General features: G+C 45.1%; 1 protein-coding gene and 1 long non-coding RNA gene across 5 annotated transcripts in view; one reads left to right on the top strand and one right to left on the bottom strand.

Moving 5' to 3' along the window:
• The window catches only part of LOC124046577, a 16033-nt gene extending 7172 nt beyond the window's left edge, over nucleotides 1-8861 (top strand). The window contains exon 3 of the long non-coding RNA XR_006841028.1: nucleotides 8363-8861. This is a non-coding gene — a long non-coding RNA (uncharacterized LOC124046577). The remainder of the gene's footprint in view (nucleotides 1-8362) is intronic.
• The window catches only part of LOC124046542 (WD repeat and FYVE domain-containing protein 2), a 26245-nt gene continuing 20943 nt past the window's right edge, over nucleotides 7483-12784 (bottom strand). The window contains exons 14-15 of one of the 4 annotated variants that reach the window (XR_006841026.1): nucleotides 9329-9559; nucleotides 7483-9052 (exon numbers count right to left, since the gene is read on the bottom strand). The gene's annotated coding sequence lies outside the window, so the exon portion shown is untranslated. Of the gene's footprint in view, nucleotides 9560-12784 lie in introns of all 4 variants that reach the window. The other 3 variants (XR_006841027.1, XM_046367042.1, XM_046367049.1) reach the window with 3 other exon arrangements.

The raw sequence follows: 12784 nt of genomic DNA, 5'->3' as shown, positions 1-12784 counted from the left end.
TACGTACCTTGTAAATAGGTGCGCCCTCGACAAGGACGGTGGGGGGGGGGGGGGGAAGACGAACGGGGGTGCGAAGAAAGGGCTTGACACAGGAGACATGGAAGACAGGATGGACGCGACGAAGATGTCGCGGAAGAAGCAGTCGCACAGCGACAGGATTGATGACCTGGGAGACACGGAACGGACCAATGAACCGTGGAGTCAACTTACGAGAAGCTGTCGTAAGGGGAAGGTTACGAGTGGAAAGCCACACTCTCTGGCCGCGACAATACCTAGGACTCTTAATCCTACGTTTATTGGCGGCTCTCACAGTCTGCGCCCTGTAACGGCAAAGTGCAGACCTCACCCTCCTCCAGGTGCGCTCACAACGTTGGACAAACGCCTGAGCGGAGGGAACGCTGGACTCGGCGAGCTGGGACGAGAACAGAGGAGGCTGGTAACCCAGACTACTCTGAAACGGAGATAGCCCGGTAGCAGACGAAGGAAGCGAGTTGTGAGCGTATTCTGCCCAGGGGAGCTGTTCTGCCCAAGACGCAGGGTTTCTAAAAGAAAGGCTGCGTAGTATGCGACCAATCGTCTGATTGGCCCTTTCTGCTTGACCGTTAGACTGGGGATGAAAACCGGAAGAGAGACTGACGGAAGCACCAATCAAACGACAGAACTCCCTCCAAAACTGTGACGTGAATTGCGGACCTCTGTCTGAAACGGCGTCTAACGGGAGGCCATGAATTCTGAACACATTCTCGATGATGATTTGTGCCATCTCCTTAGCGGAAGGAAGCTTAGCGAGGGGAATGAAATGTGCCGCCTTAGAGAACCTATCGACAACCGTAAGAATCACAGTCTTCCCCGCAGACTAAGGCAGACCGGTAATGAAGTCTAAGGCGATGTGAGACCATGGTCGAGAAGGAATGTCATGTTTCCGAGCCCATGCTTCGTCCATAAAACAACCCTCAGCCCCAGAGTCTATCAAGGCACTGCATGAAGCAGCCGAACCGGTCCAGCGTAGATGGACCGACATAGTAGTACAGGATCTTGATGGAGAGACCTGAGTAGTAGCGCTCACCAGTAGCCCTCCGCTTACTGATGAGCTCTGGCTTTTACTGGACATGAATTGACAAAATGTCCAGCAAATCCGCAATAGAGGCACAGGCGGTTGGTGATCCTCCGTTCCCTCTCCTTAGTCGAGATGCGAATACCTCCCAGCTGCATGGGCTCAGTCTCTGAGCCGGAGGAAGGAGATGGTTGCGATGCGGAGAGGGGAAACACCGTTAACGCGAGCTCTCTTCCACGAGCTCGGTGACGAAGATCTACCCGTCGTTCTATGCGGATGGCGAGTGCCATCAAAGAGTCCACACTGGAAGGAACCTCCCGGGAGAGAATCTCATCCTTAACCTCTGCGTGGAGTCCCTCCAGAAAACGAGCGAGCAGCGCCGGCTCGTTCCAGTCACTAGAGGCAGCAAGAGTGCGAAACTCTATAGAGTAGTCCGTTATGGATCGATCACCTTGACATAGGGAAGCCAGGGCCCTAGAAGCCTCCCTACCAAAAACTGAACGATCAAAAACCCGTATCATCTCCTCTTTAAAGTTCAGGTAATTGTTAGAACAATCAGCCCTTGCCTCCCAGATAACTGTGCCCCACTCTCGAGCCCGGCCAGTAAGGAGTGGTATGACGTAAGCAACCCGAGCTCTCTCTCTTGAGTATGTGTTGGGTTGGAGAGAGAACACAATATCACACTGGGTGAGAAAGGAGCGGCACTCAGTGGGCTGCCCGGAGTAACAAGGTGGGTTATTAACCCTAGGTTCCGGAGACTCGGCAGACCAGGAAGTAGCTGGTGGCACGAGACGAAGACTCTGGAACTGTCCAGAGAGGTCGGAAACCTGAGCGGCCAGGGTCTCAACGGCATGACGAGCAGCAGACAATTCCTGCTCGTGTCTGCCGAGCATAGCTCCCTGGATCTCGACGGCAGTGTTACGAGAATCCGTAGTCGCTGGGTCCATTCTTGGTCGGATCCTTCTGTTATGCAGGTGAATGAGGACCCAAAAGCGACTTGGCGAAAACAGAGTCTTTATTCCAGTAAAAGGCAAAAGCAATACTCCTGGACAATTAAAGAAGAAAACAAAACATGAAAAAACTTAAATCCACTCGTAGTGACGAGGACAGACTGGAGACTCGACCATTGACTGCAGGTTGCCTCGGGAAGGCACCGACCGTAGCAGACTTAGACACCTGCTCACACGCAGCATCTGAAGGAGACAAGACACGACAGGGCGAGACAATGACACAGCACAGCGAACATCATATAAGGATCCGACAAGGACAGAAGCGGAAAACAAGGGGAGAAATAGGGACTCTAATCAGAGGACAAAATAGGGGACAGGTGTGAAAAGACTAAAGGAGTGAGTTAGGAGAATGAGGAACAGCTGGGAGCAGGAACGGAACGATAGAGAGAGGAGAGAGAGGGAGGGGGAGAGAGAGGGATAGAAAAAGGGAACGAACCTAATAAGACCAGCAGGGGGAAACGAACAGAAGGGAAAGCATAATGACAAGACAATATAAGACAAAACATGACAAATTGTCTGTACCTTGCGGGTTTAAGGGAGAAAGGAGGGCATATATCTTTTCAGACAGATAAGAATGTTTGTTTGATGTTCCATTAGTGGAGAAAAGTATATCTTTTAGACAGATTGGAATGTTTGTTTTATGAGGGGAGGAGAAGACATCTCCAGACCTGAAGACACTGCGTTATTGTGTGGATCGGAGAGAGTGTGAGAAACTGATAACGTCATTTTATGTTCTCTTTAAAATGTAATGTTCTTTGTATTTTGGGTCAGTACTCTCTTGAATTAAAGCTGTTACCTGAGTTTAAGACTGGGGCTCTGTCCATTCCTATAATAATATGGGTTTTACAATCCCATAGAATGCATTGACAGAGTCATTAATTCTGATTGGGAAACAATACAGAGGAATTTAGAATTCCACTAACAATTATATACTTTGTGACTTTGTGAAAATTAATGTGTGTCATTCTCAAAACTTTTGGCCACGACTGTACTTTGTTGGATTCATTCCCTTAGGAGTTACTCAGTCCATTCAAAAATAAACTGAAACTGCTCGTATGCTATAACTGTTGTATAGCAAGTCCTTATACAACTGTCGCAGGCACATGCACATTATTTTTTAGAGCTTTTGTAGCTTTTATCAGTCAATCCTCAACCGTCCCTAAAGATATGTGAGTGAGCTGACAGAGCGGATCAAGGTGAATTCTTCCAGTGCAGCTTCATCCTCTCACGATGACGAGGAAGGAGGGGGCGCCCAGTTTGTGCAGTTCTTTCCGAATTTTGTGTGGGCCGTCAGAGATTTCACTCTACTACTCGAGATCGACGGCAGAAACGTCACTGAAGATGAGTATCTGGAGCATTCCCTGGAACTCAGAAAAGGTGACATTAGCACTAGCCACCACCCCAATGATCAACTGTGCACAATGTCTCTACATAGAATAGTGCACCATTAACAATTATACAGTTGGAATAATCATTATCTCACAAAGAGCATAGGGGTTGTGAAACAAGATGATTGATATTGGCTCTGACTGTGTCTAAATTACCTATTATAAAATCATTCCTATGAAAATATGCACTCATAAACAATCAAATCAAACATCAGATGATATCTCAAAGTGCTGTACAGAAACCCAGCCTAAAACCCCAAACAGCAAGCAATGCAGGTGTAAAAGCACGGTGGCTAGGAAAAACTCCCTAGAAAGGCAAAAACCGAGGAAGAAACCTAGAGAGGAACCAGGCTATGAGGGGTGGCCAGTCCTCTTCTGGCTGTGCTGGGTGGAGATTATAACAGAACATGGCCAAGATGTTCAAATGTTCATAAATGACCAGCATGGTCAAACAATAATAATCACAGGCAGAACAGTTGAAACTGGAGCAGCAGCACGGCCAGGTGGACAGCAAGGAGTCATCATGCCAGGTAGTCCTGAGGCATGATCCTAGGGCTCAGGTCCTCCGAGAGAAAGAAAGAGAGAGCATACTTAAATTCACATAGGAAACCGGATAAGACAGGAGAAGTACTCCAGATATAACAAACTGACCCTAGCCCCCCAACACAAACTACTGCAGCATAAATACTGGAGGCTGAGACAGGAGGGGTCAGGAGACACTGTGGCTCCATCCGATGATACCCCCCCGGACAGGGCCAACCAAGTGTCAGCATTATTTTATCCAGTTTATTGGTTATAAAGTATTCTTCTTATGCTTGTCTGTTAATGATTGTGTTTTTGGATGGTGAACTAAGGGCCAGTCTCCCAGACACAGATTTTTAAACATTTATTTATTTATTATTTCACCTTTATTTAACCAGGTAAGCTAGTTGAGAACAAGTTCTCATTTACAACTGCGACCTGGCTAAGGTAAAGCAAAGCAGTGCAACACAAACAACAACAAAGTTACACATGGAATAAACAAGTGTACAGTCAATAACACAATAGAAAAAATAATGTCTATATACAGTGTGTGCAAATGGCGTGAGGTGGTAAGGCAATAAATAGGCCATAGTAGGGAAGTAATTACAGTTTAGCAAATTAACACTGGAGTGATAGATGAGCAGATGATGTGCAAGTAGAAATACTGGTGTGCAAAAGAGCAGAAAAGTAAATCAAAACAATATGGGGATGAGGTAGGTAGATTGGATGGGCTATTTACAGATGGGCTATGTACAGCTGCAGCGATCGGTTAGCTGCTCAGATAGCTGATGTTTAAAGTTAATGAAGGAAATATCAGTCTCCAGCTTCAGCGATTTTTGCAATTCGTTCCAGTCATTGGCAGCAAAGAACTGGAAGGCAGCCAAAGGTGGTGTTGGCTTTGGGGATGACCAGTGAGATATACCTGCTGGAGCACGTGCCACGGGTGGGTGTTGTTATCGTGACCAGTGTGCTGAGATAAGGCGGAGCTTTACCTAGCATAGACTTAGTGATGACCTGGAGCCAGTGGGTCAGGCGACGAATATGTAGCGAGGGCCAGCCGACAATAACATACAGGTCGCAGTGGTGGGTGGTATATGGGGCTTTGGTAACAAAACGAATGGCATGGTGATAGACTGCATCCAGTTTGCTGAGTAGAGTGTTGGAGGCTATTTTGTAAATTACATCGCCAAAGTCAAAGATCTGTAGGATAGTCAGTACGAGGGTATGTTTGGCGACGTGAGTGAAGGAGGCTTTGTTGCGAAATAGGAAGCCGATTCTAGATTTAATTTTGGATTGGGGATTTTTAATATGAATCTGGAAGGAGAGTTTACAGTCTCGCCCGACACCTAGGTATTTGTAGTTGTCCTCATATTCTAATTCAGAACCTTCCAGAGTAGTGATGCTAGTCAGGCGGGCGGGTGTGGGCAGCGAACGGTTGAAAAGCACGCATTTAGTTTTACTAGCGTTTAAGAGCAGTTGGAGGCCACGGAAGGAGTGTTGTATGGCATTGAAGCTCGTTTGGATGTTTTTTTTTTTTACACAATGTCCAAAGGGCCAGATGTATACAGAATGGTGTCGTCTGCAGAGAGGTGGATCAGGGAAACACCCGCAGCAAGAGCGACATCGTTGATATATACAGAGAAAATGGTCGGCCCAAGAATTGAACCCCGTGGTACCCCCATAGAGACTGCCAGAGGTCCGGACAACAGGCCCTCTGATTTGACACACTGAACTCTGTCTGAGAAGTAGTTCGTGAACCAGGTGAGGCAGTCATTTGAGAAACTAAGGCTGTTGAGTCTGCCGATAAGAATACGGTGATTGACCGAGTTGAAAGCCTTGGCCAGGTTGATTAAGACGGCTGTACAGTACTGTCTTTTATCGATGGCGGTTATGTAATGGTTTAGTACCTTGAGCGTGGCTGAGGTGCACCCGTGACCAGCTCGGAAACCGGATTGCACAGCGGAGAAGTTATGGTGGAAATCGAAATGGTCAATGATCTGTTTATTAACTTGGCTTTCGAGGACTTTAGACAGGCAGGGCAGGATGGATATAGGCCTCTCAGACGAGATTCTCCATTGAACATGATGTACAACCTCCCACGAGAGTGTATTCAGAACTACTTCCCCTCGCTCAAGTGCTTTGTATTCCCCACCCCTACAACTCCTGCCAACATGCCCCATCTGGATTCCATGGATGAGGCTGAACTCTGTGGAAGCTTCCGAAAGGTTGCAGACACCTTCTGCCGCTTCATTTTCTAGGAGATCCACACAAACTGTCAAAGGGGGCCACATATGTACCGGGATAAGTCAAATATCAGCAAATATTCTGCACAGATGCATTGAATGTAGCCTATGTTATTGTACCCCCAAATATAAACACTTTCCTTCCCGCCTCCATTTGATTGCAGTGCTCAGCCACTTGGTTTAACACCTACAGTTGAAGACGGAAGTTTACATACACTTAGGTTGGGGTCATTAAAACTCATTTTTCAACCACTCCACAAATTTCTTGTTAACAAACTATAGTTTTGGCAAGTCGGATAGTGCATCTACTTTGTGCATGACACAAGTTATTTTACAACAATTGTTTACAGACTGGTAATTTCACTTATAATTCACTGTATCACAATTCCAATGGGTCAGAAGTTTACATACACTAAGTTGACTGTTCCTTTCAACAGCTTGGAAAATTCCAGAAAATGATGTCATCGCTTTAGAAGCTTCTGATAGGCTAATTGACATCATTTGAGTCGATTGGAGGTGTACCTGTGGATGTATTTCAAGGCCTACCTTCAAACCCTTTGCCTCTTTGCATGAAATCACAGGAAATCTAAAGAAATCAGCCAAGACCTCAGGAAAAAAAATGTAGACCTCCACAGGTCTGGTTCATCATTGGGAGCAATTTCTAAATGCCTGAAGATACCACATTTATCTGTACAAACAATAGTACGCAAGTATAAACACCATGGGACCACGCAGCTGTCATTATCGCTCAGGAAGGAGACGAGTTCTGTCTCCTAGAGATGAACGTAATTTGGTGTGGAAAGTGCAAATCAATCCCAGAACAACAGCAAAGGACCTTGTGAAGATGAGGAAACAGGTACAAAAGTTTCTATATCCACAGTAAAATTAGTCCTATATTGACATAACCTGAAAGGCCGCTCAGCAATGAAGAAGCCACTGCTCCTAAACCGCCATAAAAAATGCCAGACTACAGTTTGCAACTGCACATGGGGACAAAGATCGTACTTTTTGGAGAAATGTCCTCTGGTCTGATGAAACGAAAATAGAACTGTTTGGCCATAATGACTATTGTTATGTTTGGAGGAAAAATGGGGAGGCTTGCAAGCCGAAGAACACCATCCCAACCGTTAAGCACAGGGGTGGCAGCATCATGTGGTGATACTTTGCTGTAGGAGGGACTGGTGCACTTCACAAAATAGATGGCATCATGAGGATGGAAATTATGTGGATATATTGAAGCAACATCTCAAGACATCAGTCAGGAAGTTAAAGCTTGGACGCAAATGGGTCTTCCAAATGGACATTGACCCCAAGCATACTTCCAAAGTTTTGGCAAAATGGCTTAAGGACAACAAAGTCAAGGTATTGGATTGGCCATGACAATGTCCTTACCTCAATCGAACAGAAAATTTGTGGGGAGAACTGGAAAAGTGTGTGAAAGCAAGGAGGCCTTACAACCCTGACTCAGTTACATCAGCTCTGTCAGGAGGAATGGGCCAAAATTCACCCAACTTATTGTGGAAAGCTTGTGGAAGGCTACCCGAAGCATTTGACCAAAGTTAAACAATTTAAAGGCAATGCTACCAAATACTAATTGAATGTATGTAAACCTCTGACCAACTGAGAATGTGATGAAAATAATTCTCTAGTATTATTCTAATATTTCACATTCTTATAATAAAGTGGTGATCCTAACTGACCTAAGCCAGTGAATTTTTACTAGGATTAAATGTCAGGAATTTTGAAAAACTGAGCTTAAATGTACTTGGCTAAGGTGTATGTAAACTTCTGACTTCAACTGTATGTGGAGACCATATCCAAAGGCTCTTCGCCTGGTCTGCGGTTCTGGCCATGACTTAAATTGAGAACCAGGCTGCTATAGATATGAGCCTGGAAGTGTACCAGAGGGGCATGGAGTTGGTAAAGGCCTTATTCCCTGTGGCGCTCATCACCTCCGCTCAGACCACTTGGCCACGCAGGCGTTCATGAACAGATCCTTCAAAGACTCATTTGAATTTCTTGAAGGTGTTGGTGGTAAGGGTCATCATTTGAGATCTGTGCCTGGTACAAACACTGACTTTGTGCTTAACTGTCAAGGACCACTTTTTTACAAACGCTTCCCTAAAAACGTCTTGACTCTTCCAGGTGGTCATTGCAAAGCACTACGCTGACCTTCTCTGAGGCATCCTCGTTCTTGATGAGAAGAAGTGTGCGGCCCTTCTGGAGAAGCTGTCTGCTCAGATGGCCAAGAAGATTACAGAGGGGATCTACGAGCTTTACTGCAATCACCATGAGAACATGCTGGCACAGTACCGGGCCAAGCCCGACAAAGGAGTTGGGGTAAGAGCTTCGAGTTGATTCCTTAGAGCTGAAACATTCATCAAAAACTCCATATTGAACATTGGAGCTGTTCTCCTCTTTCAGGCCGATCCACTTAGTTTTGTTAGGTAATAATTATCAGAGTAAGAACTCGATGATCCCTGACGGCTAACGATAACATATCCTGACAGAATGTAAACTTTATACATTCCACTTTCTCCCTCAGTGACACAAGTATATTTCATGATTTCTTAAGTCAAGAAATCAGAACAGTTTCCATGTCATAGATGATGTGTTCTTTCTCTCAACCTCTAATGTTACTGTTATGTTATGATTTACAGTGGCTTCCAGAATGTATTTTTTAGGCATCATACCAGAAATAGATCCAACCGGTTTTTAGATGTATCATTGTTTGATGGAAAACATGAAGCCTTCTGGGATGTTTTCTGCAGGCTGAGGAGATTCTTGAGCAGTTCCGGAAGGAAAAGAGTCTAGAGAAGTATTCCATCCTGCAAGCTGACAAAAAAATGGACCGAAAATTTGAAAATGTACAAAATATGGCATGGGATGTTATGTTCTGATTTAATTCAGGTTTCTGTTTGAAGTGACTTCTCAAAATACATTGTTGATAGTTCTTGCACTAAGTCAACATAGATCTGGGATGTTTAACAGTAGGTATTGCAAGCTAAAGTTTAACCTAAAACTTGTGGTCTTCTCCAGAACATGGAAAATGTCAGGGGTTGTCTATTGACTCTGTATGAGAGAGAACATGAAGCTAGAGTGTTTCCCTACCATAATATCTTAATTTGTACCATTCACAGGAGAAGGAGGGATCAGCTGTGCTGGAGCAGGAGAAGAAGGCTGCTGAAGAGAAACGGTTGGAGATGGAGCGCACCATGGAGGATGATCGCAGAAGCAAAGACGAGAAGTTGAAGCAGATGGAAGATGAAGGAGGATTTGAAGCAACAGGAACGGGACTTCCACAGGGCCTTGGAGTGCAAGATGCAGGAGCAGAAGGATCTGCTGGAGAAGGGCCACAAGGAGAAGGCTGACTTAATGAGACAGGAGATGATATGGAGGAGTTCAAGAATAGCAACAAACCTGAGAAGGAAGGATGTGGTTGCCTTGAGTCTAAAGTCATGCCTGTTCTTCGATTTGGATTGGATGCTGCCAACACTTTCTTTCAATATACGCTCATGAAGGTAGCTTTTATGAAGTATAAACATTGTGTATTACCTGAGCATGTACACATTTGCTAGCTTTATCAATGTAAAGCAGAAAGTCAGGTTGATAGCCACACTGAGAATCAGTATCCGCTTTATATGAAAGAGTTCATTATTTTTCTTGCGTGTTGACATATTTTGGTGAAATGCTCTCTACTCGTGTAGCACTTAAAATGTAGAAGCTTTAATTATTTTTTTTTAAACATATTTTTATGTTCTTATATTCTTTGAGAACGTTGCCTAGAGGCAGATCATTCATTTGAATATTATATAATTAGTCTTAAATCAGTTTATGAATAAATGTGTTGTTTTGAATCCCCTTTGAATCTGTTAGTGTTTATGTAAGTAGTAGTAGTCTAACTGATTTACATCTGGAAACCCCATTTTGCCTTTGTGGCCTGACGTTCCTCTTACTTCAATCTCTGATAACAGGCCACAATTGTGTTCGAATAGTTTTCAGACCAAAAATCTATCAGTTTGCCTGCAAATCCATAACCATGATGTCTGTGTTGTTCTCCCTCTGTGAATCTAGGCTAAGATGGTCCAGGAGGCGAAGGAGGAGCCACAGGAGTTGGAGCGAGCACTAGATAGCAAGCTCCAAGAGCAGGAAAAGCTGATGGCTAAGAGCTTCACAGAGAAAGAGGCAGCCATGAATGAGGAGATAGAGAGCCTGAGAGAGAAGGAGGAGGCCAAGCGCGAGGAGAAGGAAGAGCAGTCTTGTAACTTCAGAGCCATAGCACATGGTGTCATGGAGAGTGTCAGCAATGGCTTAGGTCACTACTTGAACTATAAGAAAGCCTGTGAGCAACGCAAGGCGATTGTGTTCAAGGAGCACATGACACTCAAGCAAGACGGCCACACCCAAACTCAAGACAGGAGCAGTTGGCAACTCTAAAGACACAACTCTGCCCAAAGTCAACACAGGTACAACTGGCAAAAGCCCTGGCTCAGAGGTGTAAAGAATTCACCAGAGATTGGTCAATGGTCCAGATCAGCAGCCACACCTTTCTCCAGTCTCAACATTAACCAGAAGAGCTACTAGGAAATAGTGCAACAGAAAGACTGCTGTGCAACAACAGTACAATGGGGCCAAACAAGCTGTCACTTCACAGAAGTCAGTTCCTCAGTTTATAACCATTGATTTATCATTCTGATATAATTAAATATTTAAAAGGTTATTACAGACCATTCTTAGAATTGTAGTTAAGATTTGTGCTTAGTTTTTTTCTTGGATGTAGGGTTAAATAAATTAGCTTAACTTGTCTTGAAGTCAAATTTGGCTAGAATGGAACTGCTCATCTTCAATGGGCTTTTCACTTCAGGGTTGACCATTATCATGTTTTGTAATTGTTGTTTAAATAAACCTTGCTTCATCTCTATTTCTGCCGCCATTCTAAAATGGCAGCAGTTTTACGGGCGCCCAACCAATTGTGCTATTATGTGGGGGTTTTTCGCATTATTTGTAACTTATTTTGTACATAATGTTTCTGCAACTGTATCTTACGCCAGAAAGGAGCTTCTGGATATCAGGACAGAGATCACTCACCTCGGATTAGACAAAGATTTTTTCAACAACAAGCAAGACTCACATGATATTCTCCAAACACCCGGCAGGGCCGACATCCCAGTTATTCGCAAGAGGAAGCGACGCAGGTACAGAGGACGAAGAACCGGATGCCTCGTCAGGACCCGCAGAAGGCGAGTAGGAAAGCTGCCGTTACCGTCAATATTACTCGCCAACATGCAATCATTGGAGGTACGATCACTAATATCCTACCAACGGGACACCAAAAACTAATATCCTATGTTTCAAGGAATCGTGGCTTAATGACGACATGGATATTCAGCTAACGGGATACACGCTGCACCAGCAGGATAGAACAGCACAAGACAGGGGCCGGGGGGGGGGCACGGCATGTGCATATTTGTAAACAACACCTGGTGCACGGAATCTAAGGAAGTCTCTAGATTTTGCTCGCCTGAAGTAGAGTATAAGCAAACAGGAAACCACTCACCCAGAGGTGGCGCACCTAGTGGCCGGAGACTTTAATGCAGGGAAACTTAAATCAGTTCTACCAAATCAACATGTTAAATGTGCAACCAGAGGAAAAAAATTCTAGATCACCTGTACTCCACACACAGAGACGCATACAAAGCTCTCCCTCACCCTCCATTTGGTAAATCCGACCACAACTCTATCCTCCTGATTCCTGCTTACAAGCAAAAATTAAAGCAGGAAGCACCAGTGACAGTCGTCAGATGAAGCAGATGCTAAACTACAGGACTGTTTTGCAATCACAGACTGGAACATGTTCCGGGATTCTTCCGATGGCATTGAGGAATACACCACATCAGTCACTGGCTTTATCAATAAGTGCATTGAGGACATCGTCCCCAAGGTGACTGTATGTACATACCCCAACTACCGGCAACATTCGCACTGAGCTAAAGGGTAGAGCTGCCGCTTTCAAGGTGCGGGACTCTAACCCGGAAGCTTACAAGAAATCCCGCTATGGCCTGTGTCAAATCATCAAACAGGCAAACCATCAATACAGGGCTAAGATTGAATCATACTACACCAGCTCCAACGCTCGTCGGATGTGGCAGGGCTTGAAAAATATTACAGACTACAAAGGGAAGCATAGCCGTGAGCTGCCCGGTGACACGAGCCTGCCAGACGAGCTAAATCACTTCTATGCTTGCGTCGAGGCAAGCAACACTGAGGCATGCATGAGAGCATCAGCTGTTCCAGACGACCGTGTGGTCACGCTCTCCGTAGCCGACGTGAGTAAGACCTTTAAACAGGTCAACATACACAAGGCTGTGGGGCCAGACGGATTACCAGGACGTGTGCTCCGGGCATGTGGTGACCAACTGACAGGTGTCTTCACTGACATTTTCAACATGTTTCAAGCAAACCACCATAGTTCCTGTGCCCAAGAACAAAGGCAACCTGCCTAAATGGCTACAGAACCGTAGCACTCACGTCCGCAGCCATGAAGTGCTTTGAAAGGCTGGTAATGGC

This window comes from Oncorhynchus gorbuscha, linkage group LG01 (assembly GCF_021184085.1).
Source record: "Oncorhynchus gorbuscha isolate QuinsamMale2020 ecotype Even-year linkage group LG01, OgorEven_v1.0, whole genome shotgun sequence".
Taxonomy (NCBI): Eukaryota; Metazoa; Chordata; class Actinopteri; order Salmoniformes; family Salmonidae; genus Oncorhynchus; species Oncorhynchus gorbuscha.
The sequence above is the reverse complement of the archived record's forward strand: the minus strand, read 5'-3'. Positions and strand labels throughout refer to the sequence as shown.